We start from the raw sequence: 14468 nt of genomic DNA, 5'->3' as shown, positions 1-14468 counted from the left end.
CTTTTGTATTTTTAACTGCCCTTTTATTTGTTGTATCTCATCTCATCCTCTCAGAACACTGCTAGGAAGACAAATCAATGATGTATTTTTCTCATTTTACAAACAACATTTGGGAAGGTTAAATATTTTGCTTGAGGTCCCCTGTATAGAAACTGGAGAAGTCCAGACTATTAATTGAGGACTTTCTCTGGAACGTAAATTTTATTCCCCAGGAACGAATTTCCATTGTTTTGTTACTCTTTGATGTTCTCAGGGCACCCTATTTTAAAATTATACAATAATTTTTAAGATTTCATGGATCAGAAATTGTATCTTCATTTACTCAGTCTACCAACAATACCCGATGTGCATACAGATCCCTAAGCAGTTTGTAAAACCCTAGGAACCACAGAAACTTGAGAACCACCGCGTTTACATGGTTTGTAAAGCGGCCTGTTTGAAAGGAGCCTCCTGCCTTGATGAGAAGATCTTAATCAGAAAAGGAGGGAATAGAAGGGAAGGGAGAAGAAATGGGTAGGAAATATCAGAAAGGGAGACAGAACATAAAGACTCCTAACTCTGGGAAACGAACTAGGGTGGTGGAAGGGGAGGAGGACGGGGGGTGGGGGTGAATGGGTGATGGGCACTGAGGGGGCACTTGACGGGATGAGCACTGGGTGTTATTCTGTATGTTGGCAAATTGAACACCAATAAAAAATAAATTTATTATTAAAAAATTATTATTAAAAAATTATTATTAAAAAAAAGGGAGTCATTATTTCACATAACAAGAAGTCCAGAGATGGAGCAGACTTTGGGACCGGGTGACTTGGCACCATGGCTCACATCTGCCTTGTGCTGGGGCCAAATGCCTGCAGCAGCACCAGGCATGGAGCCAGAGGAGAAAAAGATCATCTCTTCCCCAGGCATCTATTAGGAGACAGGAACCTTTTCCAGGACAGACACCATCAGCCTGTACTGAGTTCATGTCATTCTTGAGGCTCAGCACTGGCAAGGGGAAGAGTATTTCCCTCATGTCAGTGAAGCCCAGCCTAGAGCTGTGGGTAAGATAAGCTTTCTAGAGGCACAAGGCTCCATGCGGGCATGAACAGAGGATAAAATCAGTCCTCTGTTAAGAGGAGGGGGGAATACTGCTCAGTAGGGAAACAATGATGGTCACTAGAGGCTAACATATGGGCATATTTTCAGGGCAAGAATAGGGCCCAAGAGAAAGTGCTTCAGTGGAAGTCCTAAAGTTAGATGATAGCGCTGGCTTTATAAGGTTTTTTAAAATTGAAGCCAATGTCTAACATTAGAGAGTGACAATACAATTCATACTTTTCAATGGTCTATTAAATTGAATGACAGAAAATAATCATTTGCAAAGGATGCAAAAGTTACAATAGCAGCATATTATTTTTAGTAAATTCATTTACAAAGTTCATTATTCAATTTAACAGTCACTGAGCAAGTGCTACCTGCTGGGTAGTACCAACATAAATTCATTAAAGTCTGGGTGTTGGGGGCAAAGGGGTGGAGACATGTAAATTATTACATGCAGTATTTTTCTTTCTATCCTATACAAAGTAGAATGGCAGGATGGTCCAACACATGAGATCAGGGCTAGCCAATGGCCATATACACATATAATGAGAAATCATAAAAAGGTACAAGAAATAAACATATGCATGCTTCCAGCTTAGCAGCAGTAGAGTGGAGACTAATGTTCACTCTGTTACACAGAGGTGGCTTCAACACCCTAAGTATTAGAGACTTAACACAACAGCAGAAAAATGGAATTGCATGAAGACATACATAGGTAGCATGGCTAGTTTCCAAGGGCAGCTCTAACAAGACCTGACACCAAACTACAACCTATGCTTGCTGAAGATGGGACAGACAACTCTCTCTGTCCAGAATATTCTGATCATTAAAAATGGAAGCCAAAGCTTACATAGTTGAAAATAAATAGTAAACATGATCCCTTGTATTAAGTACTTAGTCCACTTTACTTAGCCTTCAGAAAGCCCCCAAGGTAGGTGATATTATTATTATTTTTACTACTACTATTTTTATTATTATTATTGTCAAAACAGGGAAACGAACTCAGAGGAGGTTAAGCAATTGACGCAGGTATGTAAGTAATAACGGATGAAAGAATTGAGCCCAGACTCTTTTGTCTCCAAAGCCTGTACTTTTCAACATTTCAATCACTGGTTTTGAAAATATGGTCCATGGTTTATTTACAGAAAAATCACCTGGGATGCATATTAAAAATACAAACTCTTTAGCTTCATCTAGGAGGCACACTGAATCAGTTGACTTTTTAGATGGAGCCCAGAACTGTGCATTGCATTGCACTTAAATTTTTTTTTTATTTTTTGCCTACTGCCTATTAACACATCGCTAGGCTACTCTGCCCTCTGACATTTAAGACATCATTATGAAGGGAAGGTGAAAATCTTACTAATAAGTGTGCATGAACAAAGATGTTCTGGAGGTTATTCCATCTAGAAGCCTTCACTGAATAGATGGGAAGATCCACTGACTAGAAAGTGTAAGGTCCAAGCTTTATACAACAATGTCAACATTATGGCATAGGTGGAAGTATCTGGTGGTATCCAAAAATTCTGGAGCTTTTCCCCTCCTTCCTGACTCTGATTTACTCTATGACTTTGAAGAGGTCACTTTTTATCTCTGGGCATGTTTCTTTACTGTTAGCTTCTGGTGAGCTGACCTGTCCTTCACAAGGATGATCCCAAGATCCACTCAGGAAAGGAATTTTCCAGACTCTGCAGCTCTTCTCTTTCAATTTAAAGAAAAATATTCAGCAAATAATATTATAGGTGATATAAAAATTCATGAAAATAATATGAGAATGATTAGAGTACAGGAAACACTGATAAAATGGTTCAAAACACAGACTTTAGAGTCAAATGTGTTTGTGTTTCTCAGCCAACTTGTAGATGTATAATATTTGTAGTAGCTTATACATTCTTTCAGTAATTCACTTTACCATTGGCATAATGGAAATATAGTACTGCCTACCCACAATTTGTCATGAGGATTAATAAAATGACCGATGTCAAGCTCTTACCACAGTGCTTAGTATATAGCAAAGTCAACAAGCTCTATCTGCTATTTTAGATAGAGTGGCAGCACCAACATTGCCTTGGCTAAGGGATGTTGATATATCTCATCTTCTAGGATCATAGATCATAAAATCTAGGGAATATAGAAAAATCTCTGAAGTTTATCTAAACTAACCTTCCCCAGATCCTACTACTCAAAGCTTAAATTGTCTCTAAAGGTGTTTTTCACCTTTACAGTTTTAACCTTTATGGTTTGGGACATTTAATAATCACTTAAAATATTTTTAAATGCTCCCAGTAATCTGAAACTAAAATTGTGCATACATTTTAATACAAGCAGTATTCTAACTTTGTCACTGATGAAGATCATAATAATGAATTACATTCCTTGAAATATTAATACTCTTTGCTATTTAGAAATTATGGTAGCTATTAGAGGGGCTGAGTTATTTATTAGCATATTAAAGAAGAACAGATGTATTACTAGATCACAAATTTGTATAATATTTTGAAAACTGCATTTGAGTGTAAGGGGTTCCCTTGTAATTCTAGCATTTTATTTTATGCATTCTGAGAAGAAAACCACAGGAGTTACTACTACACCACCACAGGTGTTCAAAGCACATATCAAAAGTTGAAGGACTCTTGCTCTATGGCCTTGCCAAAAAATGTCTCTGTAGTCTGCTTGCATACTTTAGATTTCCTGTCTCCAGAAATAATCATTCCATATCTGTCTATGTGAGTCTTTAAAACCATAGACAACAAATTCCACTTGGTAGTGGCAGAAACAGACACCAATGTGCCAACCAAATTTCTAAAAAATATAAACTAACTCTGGTACATACCTTGCAAAAGTATCTGATTTGCCACCCAAGAAAAATAGTAGCTCCAGAGGCAGAATTTCCTAGATTTAAATCACTTACTAAATAAGTTACAGGATTTCATACTGTTTTATAAGGTACTCACTCTCTGTCTACAGGCCACTTTTTTCTACCTTTTTTTCAATACAAGTATAATTAATATGCAGTGTTATATTAGTCTCAGGTGTACTACAGAATCCTTCAACAATTCTACACATTACTCAGCGCTTATCACCATAAATGTACTCTTAATCCCCTTCACCTATGTCACTCATCCTCCACCCACCTCTCTTCTGGGGAACATCAGTTTGTTCTCTATAGTTAAGAGTCTGGTTTTTAAAAATTGCTTTTCTTCTCTGTTTGTTCATTTGTTTTGTTTCTTGAATTCTACATATGAGTGAAATCATACGATATTTGTCTTTGTCTGACTTATTCACTTAGTATCACACCCTCTAGGTCAATCCATGTTGTTGCAAAAGGCAAGATCTCATTCCTTTTTATGGCTGAGTAATATTCTATATTATATATACCACATCTTCATCTATAGATGGACATTTGGGTTGCTTCCACATCTTGGCTACTGTAAATAATTTTGTCATGAACGTAAGAATGCATGTATCTTTTGAAATCAGTGTTTTCATTTTTTTTTAAAACAGATTTACCAACACATTACTGCTCCATGTCACACATCATTTGACCACACCTTGGCTCTTCTTTTCAACCATACCGAACTACTTTCTGTTCCCAGTCTGTCATAATTCTTTTTCCTAGAAATCAATTTTCCTTCTCCTCTTTCCTTGACTCTGCTCTTAGGAATCTTTCAAGTTTCAGTTTCTGTCTTACTTTCTTTCCGACATTCGTTACCCTCTGACCCTCATCCCGACAAGGCTGAGTGAGATGTCCCATTTATGCTTTCCCAAAGCACACCATGCTTTCCACTCCTCAGGCAGTACTGTAATTGCCCTATTACTGGCCAGACTGTGTCACTTGACTACAGCTTTTTAGGTGCAGGAACTCCATTTTATAATTTGTTTAAATCCTATTCCCTACCATGTGTCTGACATATTTGATAAATGGATGTGACAAACGACTATAGTTAAAAGGGTCTCAGGGGACAAGATGTCTGAAAAATAGAACTTTTAACTTATTTATATTTAGAGGTAGGACACAAAGAACTGGGAAAATCATGATCAAACCGGAAAAGAACTTCAGGGGAAAGAGACAAAATAAGCATCTTAAGAGCCAGGGTTGTCAGTTTATTTCAGGTTCTAGCCCCCAAATGACAAATACTTATCCAGATACACCACTACCTATTACGAAGGGCATGAGAAGCTTCCATGTTTGCTCTCTGTATCCTTTTCTGCTGAGTCCAGGAGACTCCTCAATGCCTGGGCCACTGTCATCAATCAAAGCTGGCATTTAAATTGAAACTCATTTGCCAACCTGGAGAAGATCATGAGACATAATGACTACTGCCTTCTTCCTGAAGCCTTTCTGCCCTACTTTCAAGTATCTCACCAGCTTGCTCCCTTTCGGTGTCAGGTTCGAAACCGAGTGAAGAGGAGAAGGAAGAGGAAGTGTGGAAGCACGTGGGAGGGGGAAATTCAAGCAGAGGCAGTTGGGGAGGGCCACCTGTAACCAGCTCTCATACTCCACCTCCTCCCCTTTCCTTCTTTCCTTGAGGTTCTTCTTTCTCCTTCTCACTATTTTCTCTGATTGTTCTCTAACCTGTCCATGTCTTTCTGAGCTTTCTGGCTCTTTGTTAACCCCTTTTCACTTTGTAGCAGCTTCTCATTCTCTCTCTCTCTCTCTCTCTCTCTCTGTGTGTGTGTGTGTGTGTGTGTGTGTGTGTGTTTTAAGTAAGCTCCACACCCAGCGTGGAGCCCAACGCAGGGCTTGAACTCACAACCCTGGGATCAAGACCTGAGCTGAGATGAAGAATTGGACACTTAACCAACTAGCCACCCAGACACCCCACATGTCATTTTCTGGTATCCTCATCTCCCTTTCTCTTGGCCATCCTCCTTCCAACTTCTCTTTTTGTCCTACATTTCCTCCTGCCTACATTAAGAGGTTCCATGAACACTATAGGAACTTTTGCTTTCTTCTCTCATTTCCATCTCTTTCCTTCTCACCTAGATTCTAGAATAATTATCTTTATCTTAAATATTACTTTATTCCTCTTCTCCTGGCTCTACTTGTACTTATCTTTCAATTTCACCTTCTGTATCACTGACTTCCTGATATCCATTCCCTCTTAGCCCTCAATTTCTAAAAGGATGGGAAAAAATGTCTTCAGAGCACTGCTTTTTTTTCCCTAATAGATGTTTCAGTTAATATCAAACTATTTTATTTAATCTAAAGGCAATAGATAAAAAGCCATGTATCACATACACAGTAATGAAACCTTGCAAATTATTTTCTAGCTGACTTTACAAATCTTACATATCTTCTAAATTGATAACTTCATCACACACGGTTTTCTTTAAACTGAAATCTAACAGCAATGGCCAAAAATGTTTTAATCCTGTCATTTCTTGAGTGTCTACTATGTACATATTGCTCAATGTATTATTCAAATTCTAAAGTCTTTGGTTTTCCTCTCTAGACCTACAGTTAATCTAATTTCTAAAGATAATTCATGGGAAAATTTGTTTTTAAATGAGCACAGGCTAATAAAAGCATTACACATTTGTATTGTCCTGCTAATGAACACTGAATGCCTGTACATCCTAGATAAAAAAAATTAGGCATGACCTCCTAGATGCCTTCGGAGTAGCTTCCTTAATGAATATTTGTGCCTTATCTCTCATTAGCTTAGAAATATAAAAAATTCAATGCTGTTTCTTAAAAAATAAAATTAAAAAATCTGAGTTAAATCCCAAGACTGCAAGGAAGAGGCAGCCACTCATAAACAAGGTGTAGTGTAGAGGGTGGGGAACTGCGTTAACCTTGTTTTTAGTAGGACGGTACCAGTGTTTCCTTAAAGTCTGTCATCCCAGTGGCTGACCAAAGGCAAAAGGCTTAGAGCTAACAAACAAAACAAAGCAAATTCAGCAAGTCTCTTAAGAAAAGCACCAAGTATCAGGCCAGAAACAGTCATAAACATCCTACAGAGAACTCTCTTATTTCCACCAAAAACCAAGTGTCAGTCATAGAAGAGCAATTAGGGAACATTAAAATCAAATCCACCGCTTTACTAGCAGACAGTTTGGTTATAATTATGAATGTGAGCTTTAGAGATACACAGCCCTGGCTTAAATAGTCACTCTGAAACTCACTAGCTGTGTTCTAAGCTAAAAATATCATTGGAATATTGTGAAGGTAAGAACATTAAATAGATGAGGCTCATAAAATTATGGCAATATATGAAACATTCATTCAGCATTAACTATATCAATTCTAGAGAAGGAAAGGGGATTTTTGATGTCATAAACTTAGCGGAGAACAGGATTAAGACCAGACTACCAATAAATTGATTTTTATGCCAGTCCTCATTTGACTCACTGAGATCATCCAAATATGGCTCATGGGTCAAATCTGGACTGCTGTCTGGTTTTGTAAATAAAGTTTTATTGGAACACAGCCACACTCATTCATTTTAGTATTGCCAGTGGTTGCTTTAGTGTCAAGATGGCAGAGTTGAGTAGTTGCAATCAGCAAAGCCAAAAACATTTACTTAAAACCCTTTACAAAAAATGTTTGGCCAGACTTGTGCCTAGGTCTAAACTTCAAGCCTAGATCCCTTGGGGAGAAGGAGTAAAGGTAAAGATTTTTTTATGAAATCTGACCTTACCAGGCCTTAGTTTCAGTAGTTTAAAACAAAAAACTAAACAACTTACATAACCAGAGGGTAATCTGTTTCCTGTAACGAATAGACTTCAGATTCAGAAGAATGTTCAGAATCAAAATATTTGTTCATCCTGGCCTTTTATTTCTACTTAAATCTCAAATCTCTACTCCATTTTGCTCTCCACCAACTCAAGAATCTCTATATGCATATAAAGTTGCTACGCACTCCTCTGTCCCCATACAACTATGCTTTCTTCATCCAAGTCAGGCAATATTGGTGCTAAACCTGTCCTTAGGCTCCTCTTTGCACAGATGAAGGAATTGATGTCCAGGTAGGAAGAGCCTCTTGGCCATAGTTCCCAAGCACAGTGGGGTTTTCTTTGTTATTATTAAACTAAAACTGCCCCCATGATTTGCTTTATGTTGCTCAACTGTTTAGAGTTTCTATGATGGAGAGTAAGATCACAAATTTAGAATTTTATTTTATTTTTAAAGATGTTATTTATTTATTCATGAGAGACATACACACACAGAGAGAGAGAGAGAGAGAGAGAGAAAGAGAGAGAGAGAGGCAGAGACACAGATAGAGGGAGAAGCAGGCTCCATGCAGGGAGCTCGAGGTGGGACTCGATCTCGGGTCTCTAGCATCAGCCCCTGGGCTGAAGGCAGCGCTAAACTGCTGAGCCATCTGGGCTGCCCCAAATTTAAAATTTTAAAATAAGAATTGTATCCTTAATGAATTACTTTATAAACTGCTTTGCTGAGAGGAAGAAAATCAGTTCTCACCAGGGATGAGAACCAACTACCTCTAACTATCTTATCCCAGTTCCTCAAAATATCAAAGTTACAGATTTACTTTCATGCAATCATAACCTAACTATTCCCCTGAGATCACCTTTTGCCAAGAGATGGAAACGCTTTCATGCACCTATAGGAAAAGGAGACCCACGACACTGGGAAAGGGAGAGGAAGGTGGACCAGGACATAGCCCTCAGGAGCAAAATCCAAAGAGCTACCTGGAAAGGGTGCTAACAGTACACATTTGGAAGGAATTGTGAATTTATCTAGTAAAAAAAATTATGATGTATAAGAGGGTTACATTATTTATCAAGAATGTCTTTAGCTGAGACTTTAAACTCCAGCCCCTCAGCCACCTCCACTGCCGTTACTGACATAAGCCACTGTAATATGCTACAGGACTGATGGGCCTGGAGTCCACAGTTCGTGTATATACAACATATTTACATCTCTATGTCCAGAAGGCTGTAAATTTTATAGTGATGGTGTAATTGTTCACCATCCCTGCAAGAGATCATTGAAAGAGATGAATGTAGTGAGACGTGAGGAAAAAAATGCTTCCGATCCTATTAGCTTTGTGGTTTTCCTGGTCCATATCACAAGCCCTGAGTTTATTTGTTCTGTCACCAAACCTTTATTCATAGCATCTTGAGGTCTGCTGTACAAGCCACAGAGTCTGAATCTTTTCTCTTCAGATTAAAATTAAAATAGCCTTAGGCAGTAAAATCTTAGCGCTTTCCTTTTAAATAACTAAATTCGTTTGCAAATCTTGTTGTTCCTTTTATAAAACATTTTAAATTAAATTTTTAAAATTATTTTTAAATGGCCTCTGAAAAATATATCTTTTTAAAGCTTAAATAATTACACACTCTAAAGCTTTTCAAACTACGTTTATAAATTTAATTTCCCTTTGAAGTATTTTAATTGGTAGATTTAACAAATGAGTACTTTTTCAGTACTAATGAATTTTTACAATTGTAGTAAATTTGACAAATTTAACTAGTTTAGATATTGCAATACTGAGAATGACATAGCAAGATCTCAGCGATCTCAGCCTGAAAAATATGGGTAATTACTTAACCATTTTAAATATATAGAATTTATTTGAATTAACCAAATTTCCTTGTGGATTATAAATATGTGAAATTACAAATATGCACAGCACCCTTACATTTTTTGAGATACAACTGACATACTCTAAATATTTAAAATGTAGACATACATATGTACACATATGTGAAACCATCACCACAATCAACACAATGAAAATTTCCATCACTTCCCAAATTTTCTCATGCCTATTTGTAAAGAACTCTCAACTCAACATTAAGAACAGAATTCCAGGGCAAACTGAAAAACAGGCAAAGATTTAAATAGATCTTTGACCAGAAACAAATTGTTTCATGTGCAAAACAAGCACATGAAAAGATGCTTGACATTATTAGCAATTAGGGAAATTAAAAGTACAACCACAATTAGATACTATTAAACACCTAATAGAATGGCTATAATTAAAAAGACTGACCATCCTGAGTGTTGGAGAAGATGTGAAGGGATTAGAACGCTCATATGCAGCTAGTAGCATTGCAGGATGCAACATCACTTTGGAAAAATAATTTTTTTTGTTTATTTTTTTAATTTTTTTTTAGATATATATTATTTATTTATTTATTTATGATAGTCACAGAGATAGATAGAGAGAGAGAGAGAGGCAGAGACATAGGCAGAGGGAGAAGCAGGCTCCATGCACCGGGAGCCCGATGTGGGATTTGATTCCGGGTCTCCAGGATCGCGCCCTGGGCCAAAGGCAGGCGCCAAACCGCTGCGCCACCCAGGGATCCCTGGAAAAATAATTTGAGAGTTCCTTTAAATAATTAAGCATACACCTATTCATTCCAGCCATTCTGCTCTTAGGTATTTACTCAAGAGAAATTAAAATGTATTTTTATATAAAGGCTTGTACTGGGATTCTTAAAGCACTTTTATCATAATAGCCAAATACTGGAATCAATTCAAATGTCCATCAACAGGTTATCAAATAAACACATAATGTTATATCCATACAACAAAATTCTACTCAATAATAAAAAGATGTGAACTATTCACACATGCAACAATATAGGTGAATCTCAGAATAATCATGCTGAGGCAAAGAAATTAAACAAAAGATTAAATACTCATGATCTATGTAAAACCAAAGAAAATGCAAATTACTACATGGTGATGGAAAGTAGATGAGTACTCAGGTGAGGGAGATTCAAGTGGGAGAGAAGAGCTGAAAAGGACTTAAAGAAAAGTATGAGTTGAGGAAATGTTCATTGTTTTGATTGTGATGAAGGTTTTGAGGCTTTATGCGCACGTAAATTGTATCAAGTTGTCCACTCTAAATATGTGCAGTTTATTGTCTGTCAATCATACTTCAATCAAGTTATTAAAATTTTTTAAATGATCTGGTACTTTTTAAAAAAGCTTTAATATTTTTTTGCAGAGAATCAAGAAGATCCTTAATTTTTTAATGTAATACCTGTAAATACAGACAGAATCTTTTAAAAATTCTTTTCTGACTCATGCCAAAGTTAGACTTTGTTTCACATACCTGTTACAAGCATTCTCACTTTCTAGATTATATGTGACACAAATGTATGAACAAGGGTATAGTAGATTATGCTACATTGCAAACAATCCGGAAAAATCTCAGTATCTTTGATTTACAAAAGTTATTTCTGAATATATTACATGTCCATTGTAGTTCAGGAACTCTGCTTATTTTTATGACTCAAGGATCCTGGCTAAAGAGCACCCACAATATCAAATGCTGCCAAGTGACACCTGGGCAGGCCACTCTGGAGGGTCTTACAATGAAATGCTCGGCCTACAAGTGACAAAGTTCATTTCTAGTCACAACTCTTGAACCAGATAAGCTAATGCATATGGCCCCACTCAATCACAAGGGAGCCATGAAATCCAATCCTACAAGTGCTAAGAAATATAGAACCAAAGATATTTGACAAGCAGCATTAGTGACAACCACCCACATTATAGTGTTCCCATTTCTCACAGATCTTCAGATATACATGCAAATAACCATTAACTTAATGCTATATGATTTCAATTTTCTAAAGGCAATTAATAATATTTTTAAAATCATAATATGTCAAAAGAAAATATAATCAAATAAAAAAAGAGTTATTAGGGGAAATGATCAAATGTTGGATTATTAATCTTTTTCAGAAAAGATTTTATGTATTTATGTGAAAGAAAGAGAGAGTGAGAGAGAGAGCACAAGCAGGCAGTAGGGAGAGGGGTGGGAGAAGCAGACCCCTTGCTGAGCAGGGAGCTGATGCAGGGCTAGATCCAGGACCTCAGGATCATGGCCTCAGCCATTGGCAGCCACTTAACCAACTGAGCCACACAGGAGCCCCTTAGTTTTTTTTTAAGATTTTATTTATTTATTCATGAGAGACACGCAAAGAGAGGCAGAGACATAGGCAGAGGGAGAAGCAGGCTCCCTGCAGGGAGCCCAATGCGGGACTCCATCCCAGGACCCAGGGAACACACCCTGAGCCAAAGGCAGATACTCAACCACTGAGCCACCAATGCATCCCAACCCCTTAGATTATTAATCTTTTTTTAAAAAAAGATTTTATTTATTTATTCATGAAAGACACAAAGAAAGGCAGAGACATAGGCAGAGGGAGAAGCAGGCTCCAGGGAGGGAGCCCGATGTGGGACTCAATCCTGAGACTGCGGATCACACCCTGAGCCAGGGGCAGGTGCTCAACCGCTGAGCCACCCAGGCGTCCCAGGTTATTAATCTTTACTCAGAAACTTCAAGTGTAAGCCTTTCTATTGCTTCATATAATTTTCAGGTTATTTAAATTTTATTTGAACAATTACATTAAAATTTAGTTTTTGTAGATATAGTAAAGTTTAATTGCATTACATTTCAATAGAAATTCTGTTCTGTTTTACAAACATGTGATGCTTTCACTATTTGCTTTCAGTGCTTAAATCTAAAATTTTTGTGTCATCAGGTCCCAAATTCTCAATCTTGCATTCTATACTAATTGCATAATACCGCAGAGAAAAACATAAAATTGAAATTTTTAAGATAAAGAAATTTCTAAATTTTCTAATGAATTATAGTTTTTTAAATCACCTTTTGGAATATGAAAGGCATTTGATATAAAATCTTCAATGACTTTAATCTTATTTTTTACTACTTTAGGATTCTTTCTCTGTCTACTGACATGCACTTTTTAACCTTATTTACCCAAGTCTTTTATATGCCACGCCTATTCAGAATTCTTCACTGGCTCCCTATGCATGTCTCATCGGTAAAAAAAAAACTCTTCCACTTGGTGTCCAGGGCTCTCCATGATCAAACCCAGTCCCTTTCCCATGGCTGTCCTCTATACAATACTCTCTAATGCAGACATGCTTGTCCCCTTACCAAGTACTGTAGCATGATCTATTCATTTCTTACATGTTCCTTACATTGTTATGCTCTCTTATGTTGTTAAGCGCTTATATGTGTATTCAATATCCCACAAGTCCCTAGAGAAATATTAATGAATGGCCCTATTCTACATCGTGAACATGTAGAAAACTACAGTAAGCAAAAAAGCCTTGTCTCTGTCCTTGCACAGCTTGCAGTCTATAGAGAGAAACAGGCTTTTATCAAGCAGTCACATAAGCAAATGTGAAACTGTGTGGAATGCTACAAAGAAGAGGCACCTGCACTGTAAGAGAACAGTGGAGACCTGACCTAATCAAGGAGGTGTAGGTGTGCGGGGAGGGGGGCATGTAGTGAGGGGAAGGTTCTAATGGGTCAGTAAAGCTGGTATCTGCGTAACAAGCTAACCAGGTCTGGAGGAATAGGAAGCCCATCCTGGGCAAGCACAACAGACCTTAAATGCAAAGGTGGCTTTCTTCTGACTTTGATATATGTCAAAAATAAAAGAAAAAGTAGCTGGACCCGGAGCAGCTCGGAGGCAGTGAATAATAAAAGCTCTTCAAGCCTGCAATAAAAAACAGCCTCCAATAAAACTACATTCCAAAAAATGGGAAAGAAACAGAATGGAAAGAGAAAAACAAGTAGAAGAGGTGGAGCCTGAAGAATCTGTGGTGGAAAGAGTACTGGACCCACCGTGTAGTGAATGGGAAGGTGGAGTATTTCCTCAAGTGGAAGGGATTTACAGATGCTGACAATACTTGGGAACCTGAAGAAAACTTAGATTGTCCAGAGTTAATTGAAGCATTTCTTAATTCTCAAAAAGCTGGTAGAGAAAAAGATGGTACAAAAAGAAAATCTTCAGCGGACAGTGAATCTGATGACAGCAAATCAAAGAAGAAAAGAGATGCTGCTGATAAACCAAGAGGCTTTGCCAGAGGTCTTGATCCTGAATGAATAATTGGTGGCACAGACAGCAGTGGAGAATTAATGTTTCTCATGAAACGGAAAGATTCAGATGAGGCCAACTTGGTGCTGGCAAAATAGGCAAGTATGAAGTGTCCTCAAATTGTAATTGCGTTTTTTGAAGAGAGACTACTTTGGCATTCTTGTCCAGAAGATGAACCTCAATAATTGTTTGCGTTGCTATATATATATATATATATATATATATATATATATATATATAATCTGGGTCTTTGTTTTTTTGATTTATTAGTGTGAAGAAATAAATTCTAATGAAAATCAAGTTTGATATGTTTGTTTTGAAGTAGTATTGGGGGAGTTGTTAGGGTTTTTTGCGTCTATAGCACTGGTTACTTTGAACAAATAAAAGCTTTCTATAGTTGTTTCCTTTATCAGAAAAGAATATTTGAGACCATGGCATATTATCTCCCTGCATTAGAGAACACCTTTTCTAAATGTTGGGGGAAATTTTCATAGTCGTTACTCAGTCAGAATTTGTGTTTAACTCCTATATGCCTAAGGACCATT

At 37.2% G+C, this 14468-nt stretch overlaps 1 pseudogene; it reads left to right on the top strand.

Moving 5' to 3' along the window:
* LOC112907660 (chromobox protein homolog 3 pseudogene) overlaps positions 1-14108 on the top strand; it is a 41933-nt pseudogene extending 27825 nt beyond the window's left edge.
* The last annotated feature ends 360 nt before the right edge of the window (positions 14109-14468 follow it).

The sequence above is a fragment of the Vulpes vulpes genome, chromosome 2 (genome assembly GCF_048418805.1).
Source record: "Vulpes vulpes isolate BD-2025 chromosome 2, VulVul3, whole genome shotgun sequence".
NCBI classification, from domain to species: domain Eukaryota; kingdom Metazoa; phylum Chordata; class Mammalia; order Carnivora; family Canidae; genus Vulpes; species Vulpes vulpes.
This window is presented reverse-complemented; position numbering and strand designations above follow the sequence as displayed.